Raw genomic sequence first — 12,471 nt, forward strand, 5'->3', positions numbered from 1 at the left:
AGGGAGAGCAAGGTCATTTATGAAGATGCTTACATTAACCCAGGTGAGATGGATGATAAATTGAACCAATGTGTTAGTGGACAAGATGGTGAGAAGTGGTTGAAATCTGAGTATGTTTCAAAAGGAAAGCTGTTGGGATTTGATCATTGATAGGATATATGAAAAACAAAGATCAAGACAGGGCAACTGGGACCATGGTTCGGAGAAAATATTTTCAAATCATATATCAGCTAAAGTATTAGTATCCAAGATAGATAGAGAATTCATATGTTAGTATCAACAATAATAACAACAATTTGATTTTAAAATGGGTGGAAAAACTAAAAGACATCCTTCCAAAGAAGACATCCAATGACCAATAAATACATGAAAAGATGCATCATATCACTAATAATTAGGAAAATGCAACTCAAAACCACAAGATATATTACCTCTCATCCAGTAGAAGAGCTATCACTGCAAAGATAGGAGTTAAAAAGTGTCAGAGGGGAGGTGGAGAAAAAGGAACTCTGTGTACTTTTTGTGTGAACGTAAAGTGGTTCAACCACTACGGAAAACAACATGAAGGTGCCCCCAAACATTAAAAGAGCTACCATTCATGTTGTTTAGTTGCTAAGTTGTGTCCAACTCTTTGTGACCCCATGGATTGCAGCAGTCCAGGCTTTCCTGTCCTTCACTATCTCCCAGTGTTTACTCAAACTCACGTCCATTGAATTGGTGATGCTATGCAACCATCTCCTTCTGTGTGGTCTCCTTCTCCGTGGTCTCCTTCTCCTCTTACCCTCAGTCTTTCCCAGCATCATTGTCATTCCAGTGAGTCAGCACTTCATATCAGGTGGCCCAAGTACTGGAGTTCAGCTTCAGCATCAGCTCTTCCAATGAATATTCAAGATTGATTTCCTTTAGGATTAACTGGTTTGATCTCCTTGCTGTCCAAGAGCTTTCTCCAGCACCACAGTTTGAAAGCACCAATTCTTCAGCATTCAGACTTCTAAATGGTCCAACTCTCACATCTGTACATGAGTAATGGAAAAACTATAGTTTTGACTTGATGGACCTTTGTTGGCAAGGTAATGTCTCTCCTTTTTAACACACTGTTTAGGTCGTCATAGGTATTCTTCCAAGGAGTAAGCATCTTTTAATTTTAAGGCTGCAGTCACCATCCACAGTGATTTTGTAGCCCAAGAAAATAAAGTCTGTCACTGTTTCCATTGTTTTCCCATCTACTTGCCATAAAGTGATGGGACTGGATGCCATTATCTTCATTTGGGAATGTTGACTTTTCAGCCAGCTTTTTCATTCTCCTCTTTTCACCCTCATAGTCTCTTTATTTCTTCTTTGCTTTCTGCCATTAAGGTAGTATCATCTACATTTCTGAGGTTGTTGATGTTTTTCCTGGAAATCTTGATTCCAGATTGTGATTATCCAGCCCAGCATTTCACATGATGCACTCTGCATAGAAGTTAAATAAGCAGGGTGACAATACACATCTTGACACATCCCTTTCCCAATTTTGAACCAGTCTGTTTTTCCATGTCTAGTTCTAACTATGGCTTCTTGACTTGCATGTAGGTTTCTCAGGAGACAAGTAAGGTGGCCTGGTATTCCCATCAATTTAAGAATTTTCCACGGTTTTTTTGTGATCCACACAGTCAAAGGCTTTGGTGTAGTCAATGAAGCAAGAGTAGATGTTCTTCTGGAATTCCCTTGCTTTCTCTACGATCCAACAGATGTTGGCAATTTAATTTCTGGTTCCCTGCCTTTTCTAAATCCAGCTTAAACATCTGGAAGTTCTCAGTTCATACACTATTGAAGCCTAGCTTGAAGGATTTGGGGATTAGCTTGTTGACATGAAATGAGCACAACTGAATGGCTGTTTGAACATTCTTTGGTATTTAATCCTATGTCTGGGAAGTCTTCCCCGGTGGCTCAGATGGTAAAGCATCTGCCTGCAATGCGGGAGACCCGGGTTTGATCCCTGGGTTGGGAAGATCTCCTGAAGAAGGAAATGGCAACCCACTCCAGTACTCTTGCCTGGAGAATCCCATGGACGGAGGAGCCTGGTAGGCTACAGTCCATGGGGTTGCAAAGAGTCGGACATGACTGAGCGACTTCACTTTCACTTTTCTGGGACTATATCCAAAGAAAAGAAAAATAGGGTATTAAAAAGATATTTGCACTCTCATGTTTATTGAAGCATTATACATGATAGCTAACATATGGAAACAATCTAAGAGTCTATATAGTAATTAATAAAGAAGCTATCATATCTTATACACATACACGTAGTGGAATATTATCCAACCAATGAAAGAAAAAGGAAATTTGTCATTTGTAACAATATGGATGAACCATGAGGCCAGCATGCTAATGAAATAAGCCAGACAAAGAAATACTGTATGATATTGTTTATACATGGCATCTAAATAGGCTGAACTTACAGAAACGAGTAGGATGGTAGTTACCAGGGCCTGGGTAGTAAGGAAATTGAAGAGATATTGTTAAAATGTGTAAATGTCCAGTTACAAAATAAATAATTTCTAGAGACCTAACATAGTCAACAGTACTGTATTATATACTTAAAAACTGTTAAGACACTAGATCTTAATGATAGTTGTATGACATGTTAGAGATGTTAACAAACACTAATATGGTGGTGATCATATTGCATACATAAATGTATCAAATCAATACATCAGTACTCTTGCCTGGAAAATCCCATGGACAGAGGAGCCTGATGGGCTGCCATCTATGGGGTCGCACAGAGTTGGACACGACTGAAGCGACTTAGCAGCAGCAGCAGCATACACATTAAACTTATACAATGTTTCATGTGCACTATATCTCAATTAAAATATCATAAAAATTAAAAGTTTGTGGAGTCTTCTTTGTCCACATGATTCTGACAAAGTTTCACTTGATGGGTTCTATTTTCATCCATAAACCATTTTTTCATAACCTGGCCATTCATATCTTCAATTCTGCATGAGTTTTGTAAAATATTTCCTTAATGATTTTCTCAACTCCATTTTCCTTTTAAAGTTATTAAAGAATTTTTACTCTCTGGCTATTGACCTTCTCTTTCAGCTTTCTTGTTGTTGATTGTAGTTTGCCTGTCTCCATTGCCTTGCTCTCCTTTCTGTAAGTTTCCCTCAAATTTACCTCCCAAACATCCTGAGTTTTTCATTTCTACTTTCCCTGTTGCAGTTTTCATGAGTTCACTTTTGTTCTATGATTTTTTTTTACAGTTTGTACTTGTTTAAATAATGCAGCATCTTTACTTATTTATGTGAAGCTATGATGCAAAATTGTTTGATGATTTCTCCTCCTACAGAACAAGAGCTCTGTTTTCTCAAAGTTACTTTTACTTACTTACTCATTTATCCTGTTCTCTTCTTCTTTTTTTTTTTTTTTTTTTGTTCTCTTCTTCTTAAAAGGGATTTTCCTCAGGTGTATGTTAATTTTCATTGTCTGCTAATGTTTAATATTTAAAAATGGTTATTGGAATCTTTGAGGATGTTGTGTCATTTAAATTAACTACATGGTGATTAGGTTAAAATTTTTGGCAGAAAATTCCCATGTTAGTAGGCAAATCAAGAATCTAAATACTTTTCAATGAATTTCAATGCATTCCTCTCTGTATTAATCCTGGTTTTCTAGGGACAACTGGAAGATGCCAGTTGCTGTGTTCTGTGAGAATTCTGTGGTGGATATAAAGCTAATTCTTTATCACACTATTGTTTATAGCTCAACTTCTACACAGTTATTAAAGCATTTATCAGTCATTCATTTGCTTTGTGGTGATCTTTTTTCTTTTCCAAAAATATCTGCTGTTCTTTCCATTCTTGTTTTTGAGTAATTATGGTTTTGTGTTTTTTAAAAATTGCCTAGTTTTAAATGTAGGTTTTAGAAATGGAGAAATGTTGTAGTGGATGGCCATTTTTAACTGGAATTCTTCTACAAATTCTAGTTCTACATGCGGTAAAACTTATGAAGTTTGAAAACATTATTTAACTTGTATTTCTCAAAATAATGAAGTAAAAATGAAATTGCAATCTTATGCCTTTCACATTTCATACACTCCATTCCACATTGCTCTACTCCCTCATTTTGGTGAATATGGTTAGTAAATAAAACGTGATGTTTGCTATGGGAATTATTACACTGATATGTTCATGTATTTCACAAAAAAATTCTACATTCAATATTTGGATTTTTATTTTAACTGGTTTTAAAATTTTGTTTAATTGAAAGATGACTACTTTACATTCTTTTTTACCTCATTATGGGTCTTTTAATAAGGCACGCCCATTTTTTAACTTAATTTCATCTGTCAACCTGGTAGAAGCCAACCTTCTGATTTTTAACAGAAACTCACAGGAATAGAATATTTCTTACTTTTATATTCACATATAAAAGACACCTTAGCTGAATATAAAATTATTGAGTCACTGTAATTTTTCTTGTTAAACTCATCAGACTTTCTCCATCATATTTTCACATTTAACTACTGTAGCAGAACAGTATTTGATTCATTTTCCTTAGTTTCTTGTAGATTCAGATATTATTCACCCTTTAATTTGGGCTTTCCTAGTGGCTCAGGCTTCCCAGGTGGTGCTATGTTAAAGAACCTGCCTGCCAATGCAAGTGGAGAAGGCAATGGCAGCCCACTCCAGTACTCTTGCCTGGAAAATCCCATGGATGGAGGAGCCTGGTAGGCTGCAGTCCATGGGGTCGCTAAGAGTCGGACACATCTGAGCGACTTCACTTTCACTTTTCACTTTCATGCATTGGAGAAGGAAATGGCAACCGACTCCAATGTTCTTGCCTGGAGAATCCCAGGGACGGAGGAGCCTGGTGAGTTGCCGTCTATGGGGTCGCACAGAGTCAGACACAACTGAAGCGATTTAGCAGCAGCAGCAGCAGCAGCCAATGCAAGAGACATAGTGAGATGCAAGTGAGATGCAGGCTCAGTCCCTGGGTCGGGAAGATCCCCTGGAGGAGGGCATGGCAACCCAGTCCAGTATTCTTGCCTAAGAATCCCATGTACAGTGGAGCCTGGAGGGCTACAGTCTATCAGGTCACATAGACGCAGACATTACTGAAGCAACTTAGCATGCAGAGTGGCTCAATGGTAAAGAATACGCCTACCAAAGCAAGAGACGTGGGGACAAGGGTTCAATCCCTGAGTCAGGAAGACCCCTGGAGAAGGAAATGGCAACCCACTTCAGTATTCTTGCCTGCAAAATCCCATGGACAGAGGAGCCTGGTGAGCTATGGTCCATGAGGTAACAAAGAATTGGACATGACTTAGCAAATAAAAAGAAAAACAAGCCTTTATTTATTTTTTGGTCTTCATGGATGAGTGAGTGACTGAGTGAAAGTCGTTCAGTTGTGCCTGACTCTTTGCGACCCCATGGACTATACAGTCCAAGGAATTCTCCAGGCAGAAGAGTGGGTAGCCTGGAGTGGGTAGCCTTTCCCTTCTCCAGGGGATCTTCCCAACCCAGGGATTGAACTCAGGTCTCCCGCATTGCAGGCAGTCTTTACAGATAATACTGTCCTAAGACCAGAGCAATAGGCATTCCTGCTTTAGATCCTTGTTCAGTGTAGAAAAAAAAAAAAATGATATTTGAAAGTTCCATAACGGGTAGAGTTTATGGGAATTATGAAAGAGAAATTGTTCATTTGAACAGGTCACTTCTGCCCGACTTTCTTTGTCCCTCATCAGCAGACCAGATCAAGTGGTGTTAAAAGCACCTTATTATGAGCAGAGGGGGGAAAAGGAAAAGATGGGAAAATGGATTTCTTTTTCTCTTTAAAACACACCACCACAAATCACCGAAAGTAGAAGCGTAGACAGACTGGGTCCACAGACAACAGTACTCCCTCCTGTCATCTCCTCATTGGTGTATTTAGGAGGTACTTGGAACTATCTGGGTGATCTCCAGACAGTGAAGTGGGGCTTGGGGAACAAGGAGCCTGTCTGACCTGGCTCACTGGGGAGCCTAACTTCCTTACGTGGGCCCCTCCCAAAAGAACTCTGCCCAAATCAGGTCACCAGGGGCAGGGCTTGCCTGGGGCTGAGTACACTTCCCTGGGCCTCCATATGACAAAAAACTTTCCCAGAGAACAAGCTGCCAAAGTTGGACTTTGGATATAGTTTGATTTATGACTTTTACATATTCAGACATATGATATGCAGTCTTTCTGCTCCGGGTGCTTCAAATGTTCAAAGAAAGACAGTTCATGAGTATCTTAGTTAACTGAACCTGTTATGAGGGCTACCAACCAAAGAGTATTTTAATGAACTAGTTCCAGAAATTTTGATATTTTTTGTTAAATGCTGCAAACATGCTTGCCACGATAAAGTAGAACAAGATACTCATTCTTTGAGTGCTATTTCACCTTTCCCTCTCATTCCTACCATACACCAACAATTTGGTGAATTCTTTCCATTCTTCTAAGAATTTAGTATCTAGATCATGTGACTTCTTCAAACTCTGAATGCTAGCTAATATTATGTTACACCAGTGTATATTTTTAAGATGAAATAATATAGCCCCTAAATTCTAACCCCATCTAATCCATTACCTCCTAAATCTACCCCTGGATTATATTATCTTCCACAATTATTCCTGCTCTAGAATCTTAAGTTTCAAATATGAGAATCTCTGAATGCTTTCCCCTACACTTTCAGTTTATTCTCACCCCAGTTCTCCTGCTCCTCCTCTCCTTCTCTCTTCCCCTTCTTTTCCCCCTTCCCCACTTTTCTCCCCTCTTCCTCTTTTTCCTCTTCCTCCCCTTTCTCCCCCTCTTCCTCTTTTTCCTCTTCCTCCCCTTTCTCCCCCTCTTCCTCTTTTTCCTCTTCCTCCCCTTTCTCCCCTTCTTCCTCTTTTTCCTCTTCCTCCTTCTCTCCTTCTTATTCTTCAATTTCAGCAAGGTATTTAGTTGGAAAAAAGCCTTTCTTTTCTTTCCCATTTTTGGCTTACTTTCATTCTCTATCCAATCTGAACAACAGGTAGGTAGTTTTGGCAGCTGAAATTCTGACAGGAGAGGCTTGTGGTGGAATCAAAAGCATAAAATTACAAGATCATCTAACAAAAAACATCAAGCAGAAAAGAGGAGTTGAGGGGAAGCAAACAGGTATGAAGCAATAGGACAGAAGACATCAGGGAAACTAAGACTAGAGATTCAAAGCCATAGAAAAGGTGGGAAGGGGTGAGCCTAGGTTTTTTTTGTTTTTTGTTTTTTGTTTTTTTCTCTTTCTTTTATTTTTTAAGGCATTTGCAGTCACGAGCATAGAGGGTAAGGGTAAGGTGGAAGTAAAATCCTAAATTCTGCTTCTATAGGGCTCTTTGCCTACTAGGAAAAGGGGATCCATAATCTTGAGGGACATGTTACCTAGGTATTACTAGATGAGCAAGTAATAACTTGCTTATATGTGTCATATGCTCATAGATTTAATGCAAGTAGTAATGGTAATCATATCATAGGCTTGTTGTTAACTAATTCAATTAAGTTTAAAGTGCCAGGAAAAGTTCTAGGCCTCATAAAGAGTGTTTAGAAGTGCTAATGTTTATTGTAATTATTATCCAAATTATGGTGAGTTCCTATGAACCATCCCTTTCCCACATAAAGTACACTCTGATGTTTGAGTATTTCTCTACATTTGATTAAGTACTAATATATACCTTGAAAGTGAAAATGAAGGGAAATCCCTTCCTGACATAGAAAATAATTTTGATCAGACTGTAAGTTTTATTCATAGTCAGGTAAGATGTCATAAGCTTTCTATGCTCATCCAAACTAGCCCCTCTTCTGACCTGGCAGACATTCTGACTTAGACTGACAGTGTATGTAGCCAAACTCATCCTCTCTGCCTTGATTTTATGCAAGATTCTTCTACATAACCTGGCAACATGGTGTGAATCACATGGTACAAGCCACATAGAAAAAGCAAAACATTATAAATGGAACCATACTTCAATTTGCTTAGTCATGTCTGACTATCTGCAACTCTGCGGACTATAGCTTCCAGGTTTCTGTTCATGGGATTATCTAGGCAAGAATACTGAGGTGAGTTGTCATTTCTTCCTCCAGGGGATCTTCCTGACTCAGGAATCGATGTCTCTTATGTCTCCTGCATTGACAGGGGGATTCTTTACCACTGAACTATCTGGGAAGCCCTACTTCAATTCAATGAATGTTAATTTATCAACATGTACTTAACTGTATTGAAATTCTCAAAAGAATTTTTTTCAGGGAAACTAAGAAAAACAAAATAGAACAACCCCCCCCCCACCCCCCCACCCAACACACACAGAATTTGGACCTCTACCTCCATGGTAGAAATGCATTTAAAAAATCTAAAAAGTATGATTAAAGTATTACATCTCACACAATGACTCCTACACACTATGTAAATATATTTTTTAAAAACCTAACAGAAAAATGGAGTGAAAATCAAAATTACAATGGAAAAAAGCCAAATGCAGCTAATTGAAGGTTATATAGAATTTTGTGTCATATACGGCATTATACTTCTCTGTTTGAATTTGAAAATGACATGGTAATAATATGAAAATATTAGATTTTCATGGAAGTTATTAACTTCAGTTTTTCAGTTTCTATCAATCTTGGTTTGCTAAAGGAAAAAAAAAATACCAAAAAATTGTATGATCACTTGCTTCAATGTGTTTTATTTCTCTTATATGTATGGAATATCTGTGCATAAAATTTTGCCTTCTCAAAGACCCTGTCTTTTTCCTGTTCTAAATACATGTCATATAAATATAATACACAAATAATCTAAATAGGTAAACATTTGCTTAACTAAAAGATCCAAAAGCAAATTGCAAGAATCCAGATGGATTTGTACATGCTATTCCCTGCATATTTCTGGTCAAGAAATAGAGAAATGCAAAGCTATCATTTCAACCACCCCAAAAAATTCATGCTATTGCTTTAAAATCTTCACTAAGCATGTATACTATTCACACACAAAACCACTGCTGATTATATTGAAAGAATCCTATGTATAAGATTATAAAATCAAATCATGTTCTGTGAAATCTTATAGAGCCTTTATTTAAGTCTGAGTCATAAAATTGCACCTGCATTTGAAATGGATTTTACCCATCATCCTAAGTACTCAGTTAAGTCAATGTGCGCATAATTGTATTGGTAACTGCAATACTGCATTTAGGAAAAAACCTGTCAGAATTGTAATGAGAAAACAATTTTCAGAAGTTTTCTGAGTTTGCTGTAAAGTAGCACATCATACTTGCTTGCATAGTTCATTTTATCTTACTCTAAAAATAAACCCATTATGAAATCTTAGGATATTTTCTCTTCATAGCGGTTATGTAGCTTGAGCACTATAACATACTTTTGCATAAAATATTAAAGTTTTATAGTTTTGTACTTTTATTTTGAATATGTCAAAAGTAAAGCACAAGTCCACTTCAAAGGAAGGTACTAATATACATCTATGACATTACAACTATATCATAAATACTACATTTAATTAATTTAAGGGCTTGAAAATCCACATATTTAATTACACCTATCATCTCTTTGGCTAGACAATCTTACCACTTCATATTATTGCCTGTCACAGGGATTAGTAACATAGAAAGTGGGTAAATAAAAAATATACAAATTGTCTGTTTACATCAATACGTAGATCATGGATAGACAGAAATCAGTAAGAAAACATTGGCTTTAAATGACCCATTAGATCGGATGGACTAAATGGATACCTATACAACATTCTATCTGCAACCAGTACAACATACATACTTTTCAAATGCACATACGTACTTTTCAAAGGCACATTCTCCAGGATAGATCACATACTAGGCTGAAAAAACAAACAAAAAAACCTATCAAAAAATTTTTAAAACTTGGGGGTTCATGTTTGGGAATGCATGTAAGAATTAAAGATTTTAAAATTTAAAAAAATAAAAAAATAAAAAATAAAATAAAAAATAAAAAAATAAAAATAAAAGTTTAAAAAAAATTGAAATTATGACAAGCATAACTTGCTTGTTATGCATAACAAGCATAATCATCAGGAAAATTAAAAAAAAAACATGTGATACTACCTCACACCTGTCAGAATAGCTATTATCAAAAGGCAACAAATAATAGGTAATGATGAATATGTGGAAAAAAGACAAACCTCTTGTACCATTGGTAGGAATGTAAATTTGTATAGTCACTGTAGAAAACACCATGAATGCTCCTCAAAAAATTAAAAATAGAAATACCATATGATCTAGCATTTTCACTTTTGGATATTTATCCAAATAAAGCAAAAACACTAATTCAAAAAGATATATGCACCCCAAGTTCATAGTAGCATTATTTACAATGATTGAGATATGGAAGCAACCTAAGTGCCCACTGACAAGTGAACTGATAAACAGTAAGACTGGTGGAATGTTACTCAGCCATTACAAAGAATGAAATTTTGACATTTGCAAAAACATGGGCAGATCTAAAAGGTATTATGCTTGGTGAATAAGTCAAACTGAGAAAGACAAAAATTGTATTTGTTCACTTGTATGTGGAATCTAAAGATAAAACCAAAATAAACTAACAAATAGAACAGAAATAGACTAACAAATATAGAAAACAGACTAATGTGTTGCAAGCAGGAGGGAGGCAGAGGAATGAATGACATAGTTGAAAGGGATTAAGAAGTACAAACTTCTACCTATAAAATAAATAAATCACAGGGATGTAATGTACAGCACAGGGAATACTGTCAATAATATCATATTTTTTAAAAACAATACAGATTAGAGCACCCAAAGGAAAAATAAAGATACACAATACCAAAGGAACATTAATATACATAACAAGCTTTGTTGGCTGTAGGTATACCAAACTTAGAGGATACTTTACAGTAATAAAAGTATATATTAAAAAGAGAAATATCCAAAATAAGGAATCTAGGAATTCATTTCAAAATATTAGAAAAAATAACAGAAAATTAAAACCAGTTAAAGTGGAAAGTAAACAATTTAAAATAAATCAACTAGACAACATATATAGGGGTCTTGTTTTTGTACCCATTCAGAAATAGAGACCAAAAGAAAGCAGGAGTAGCAATATTCATATCAGCTAAAATAGACTTTAAAACAAAGGCTGTGAAAAGATACAAAGAAGGACACTACATAATGATCAAAAGATCAATCCAAGAAGAAAATATAACAATTATAAATATATATGAACCCAACATAGGAGCACTGCAATATGTAAGACAAATACTAACAAGTATGAAAGTGGAAATTAACAATAACACAATAATAGTTGAAGACTTTAATACCCCATTCACACCTATGGATAGATCAACTAAACAGAAAATTAACAAGGAAACACAAACTTTAAATGATACAATAGACCAGTTAGACCTAATTGATATCTATAGGACATTTCACCCTAAAACAATGAATTTCACCTTTTTCTCAAGCACACATGGAACCTTCTCCAAGATAGATCACATCCTGGGACATAAATCTAGCCTTGGTAAATTCAAAAAAATTGAAATCATTCCAAGCATCTTTTCTGACCACAAAGCAGTAAGATTAGATCTCAATTACAGGAGAAAAACCATTAAAAATTCCAACATATGGAGGCTGAACAACACGCTGCTGAATAACCAACAAATCACAGAAGAAATCAAAAAAGAAATCAAAATATGCATAGAAATGAATGAAAATGAAAACACAACAACCCAAACCTGTGGGACACTGTAAAAGCAGTTCTAAGGGGAAGGTTCATAGCAATACAGGCATACGTCAAGAAACAAGAAAAAAGTCAAATAAATAACATAACTCTACACCTAAAGCAACTAGGAAAGGAAGAAATGAAGAACCCCAGAGTTAGTAGAAGGAAAGAAATCTTAAAAATTAGAGCAGAAATAAATGCAAAAGAAACAAAAGAGGCCATACCAAAAATCAACAAAGCCAAAAGCTGGTTCTTCGAAAGGATAAATAAAATTGACAAACCATTAGCCAGACTCATCAAGAAACAAAGAGAGAAAAATCAAATCAATAAAATTAGAAATGAAAATGGAGAGATCACAACAGACAACACAGAAATACAAAGGCTCATAAGAGACTACTATCAGTAATTATATGCCAAAAAAAAAAAGACAACATGGAAGAAAAGGACAAATTCTTAGAAAAGTACAACTTTCCAAAACTGAACCAGGAAGAAATAGAAAATATTAACAGACCCTTCACAAGCATGGAAATTGAAACTGTAATCAGAAATCTTCCAGCAAACAAAAGCCCAGGTCCAGACGGCTTCACAGCTGAATTCTACCAAAAATTTCGAGACGAGCTAACACCTATCCTACTCAAACTCTTCCAGAAAATTGCAGAGGAAGGTAAACTTCCAAACTCATTCTATGAGGCCACCATCACCCTAATACCAAAACCTAACAAAGATGGCACA

Source organism: Capra hircus, chromosome 16, assembly GCF_001704415.2.
Source record: "Capra hircus breed San Clemente chromosome 16, ASM170441v1, whole genome shotgun sequence".
NCBI lineage: Eukaryota > Metazoa > Chordata > Mammalia > Artiodactyla > Bovidae > Capra > Capra hircus.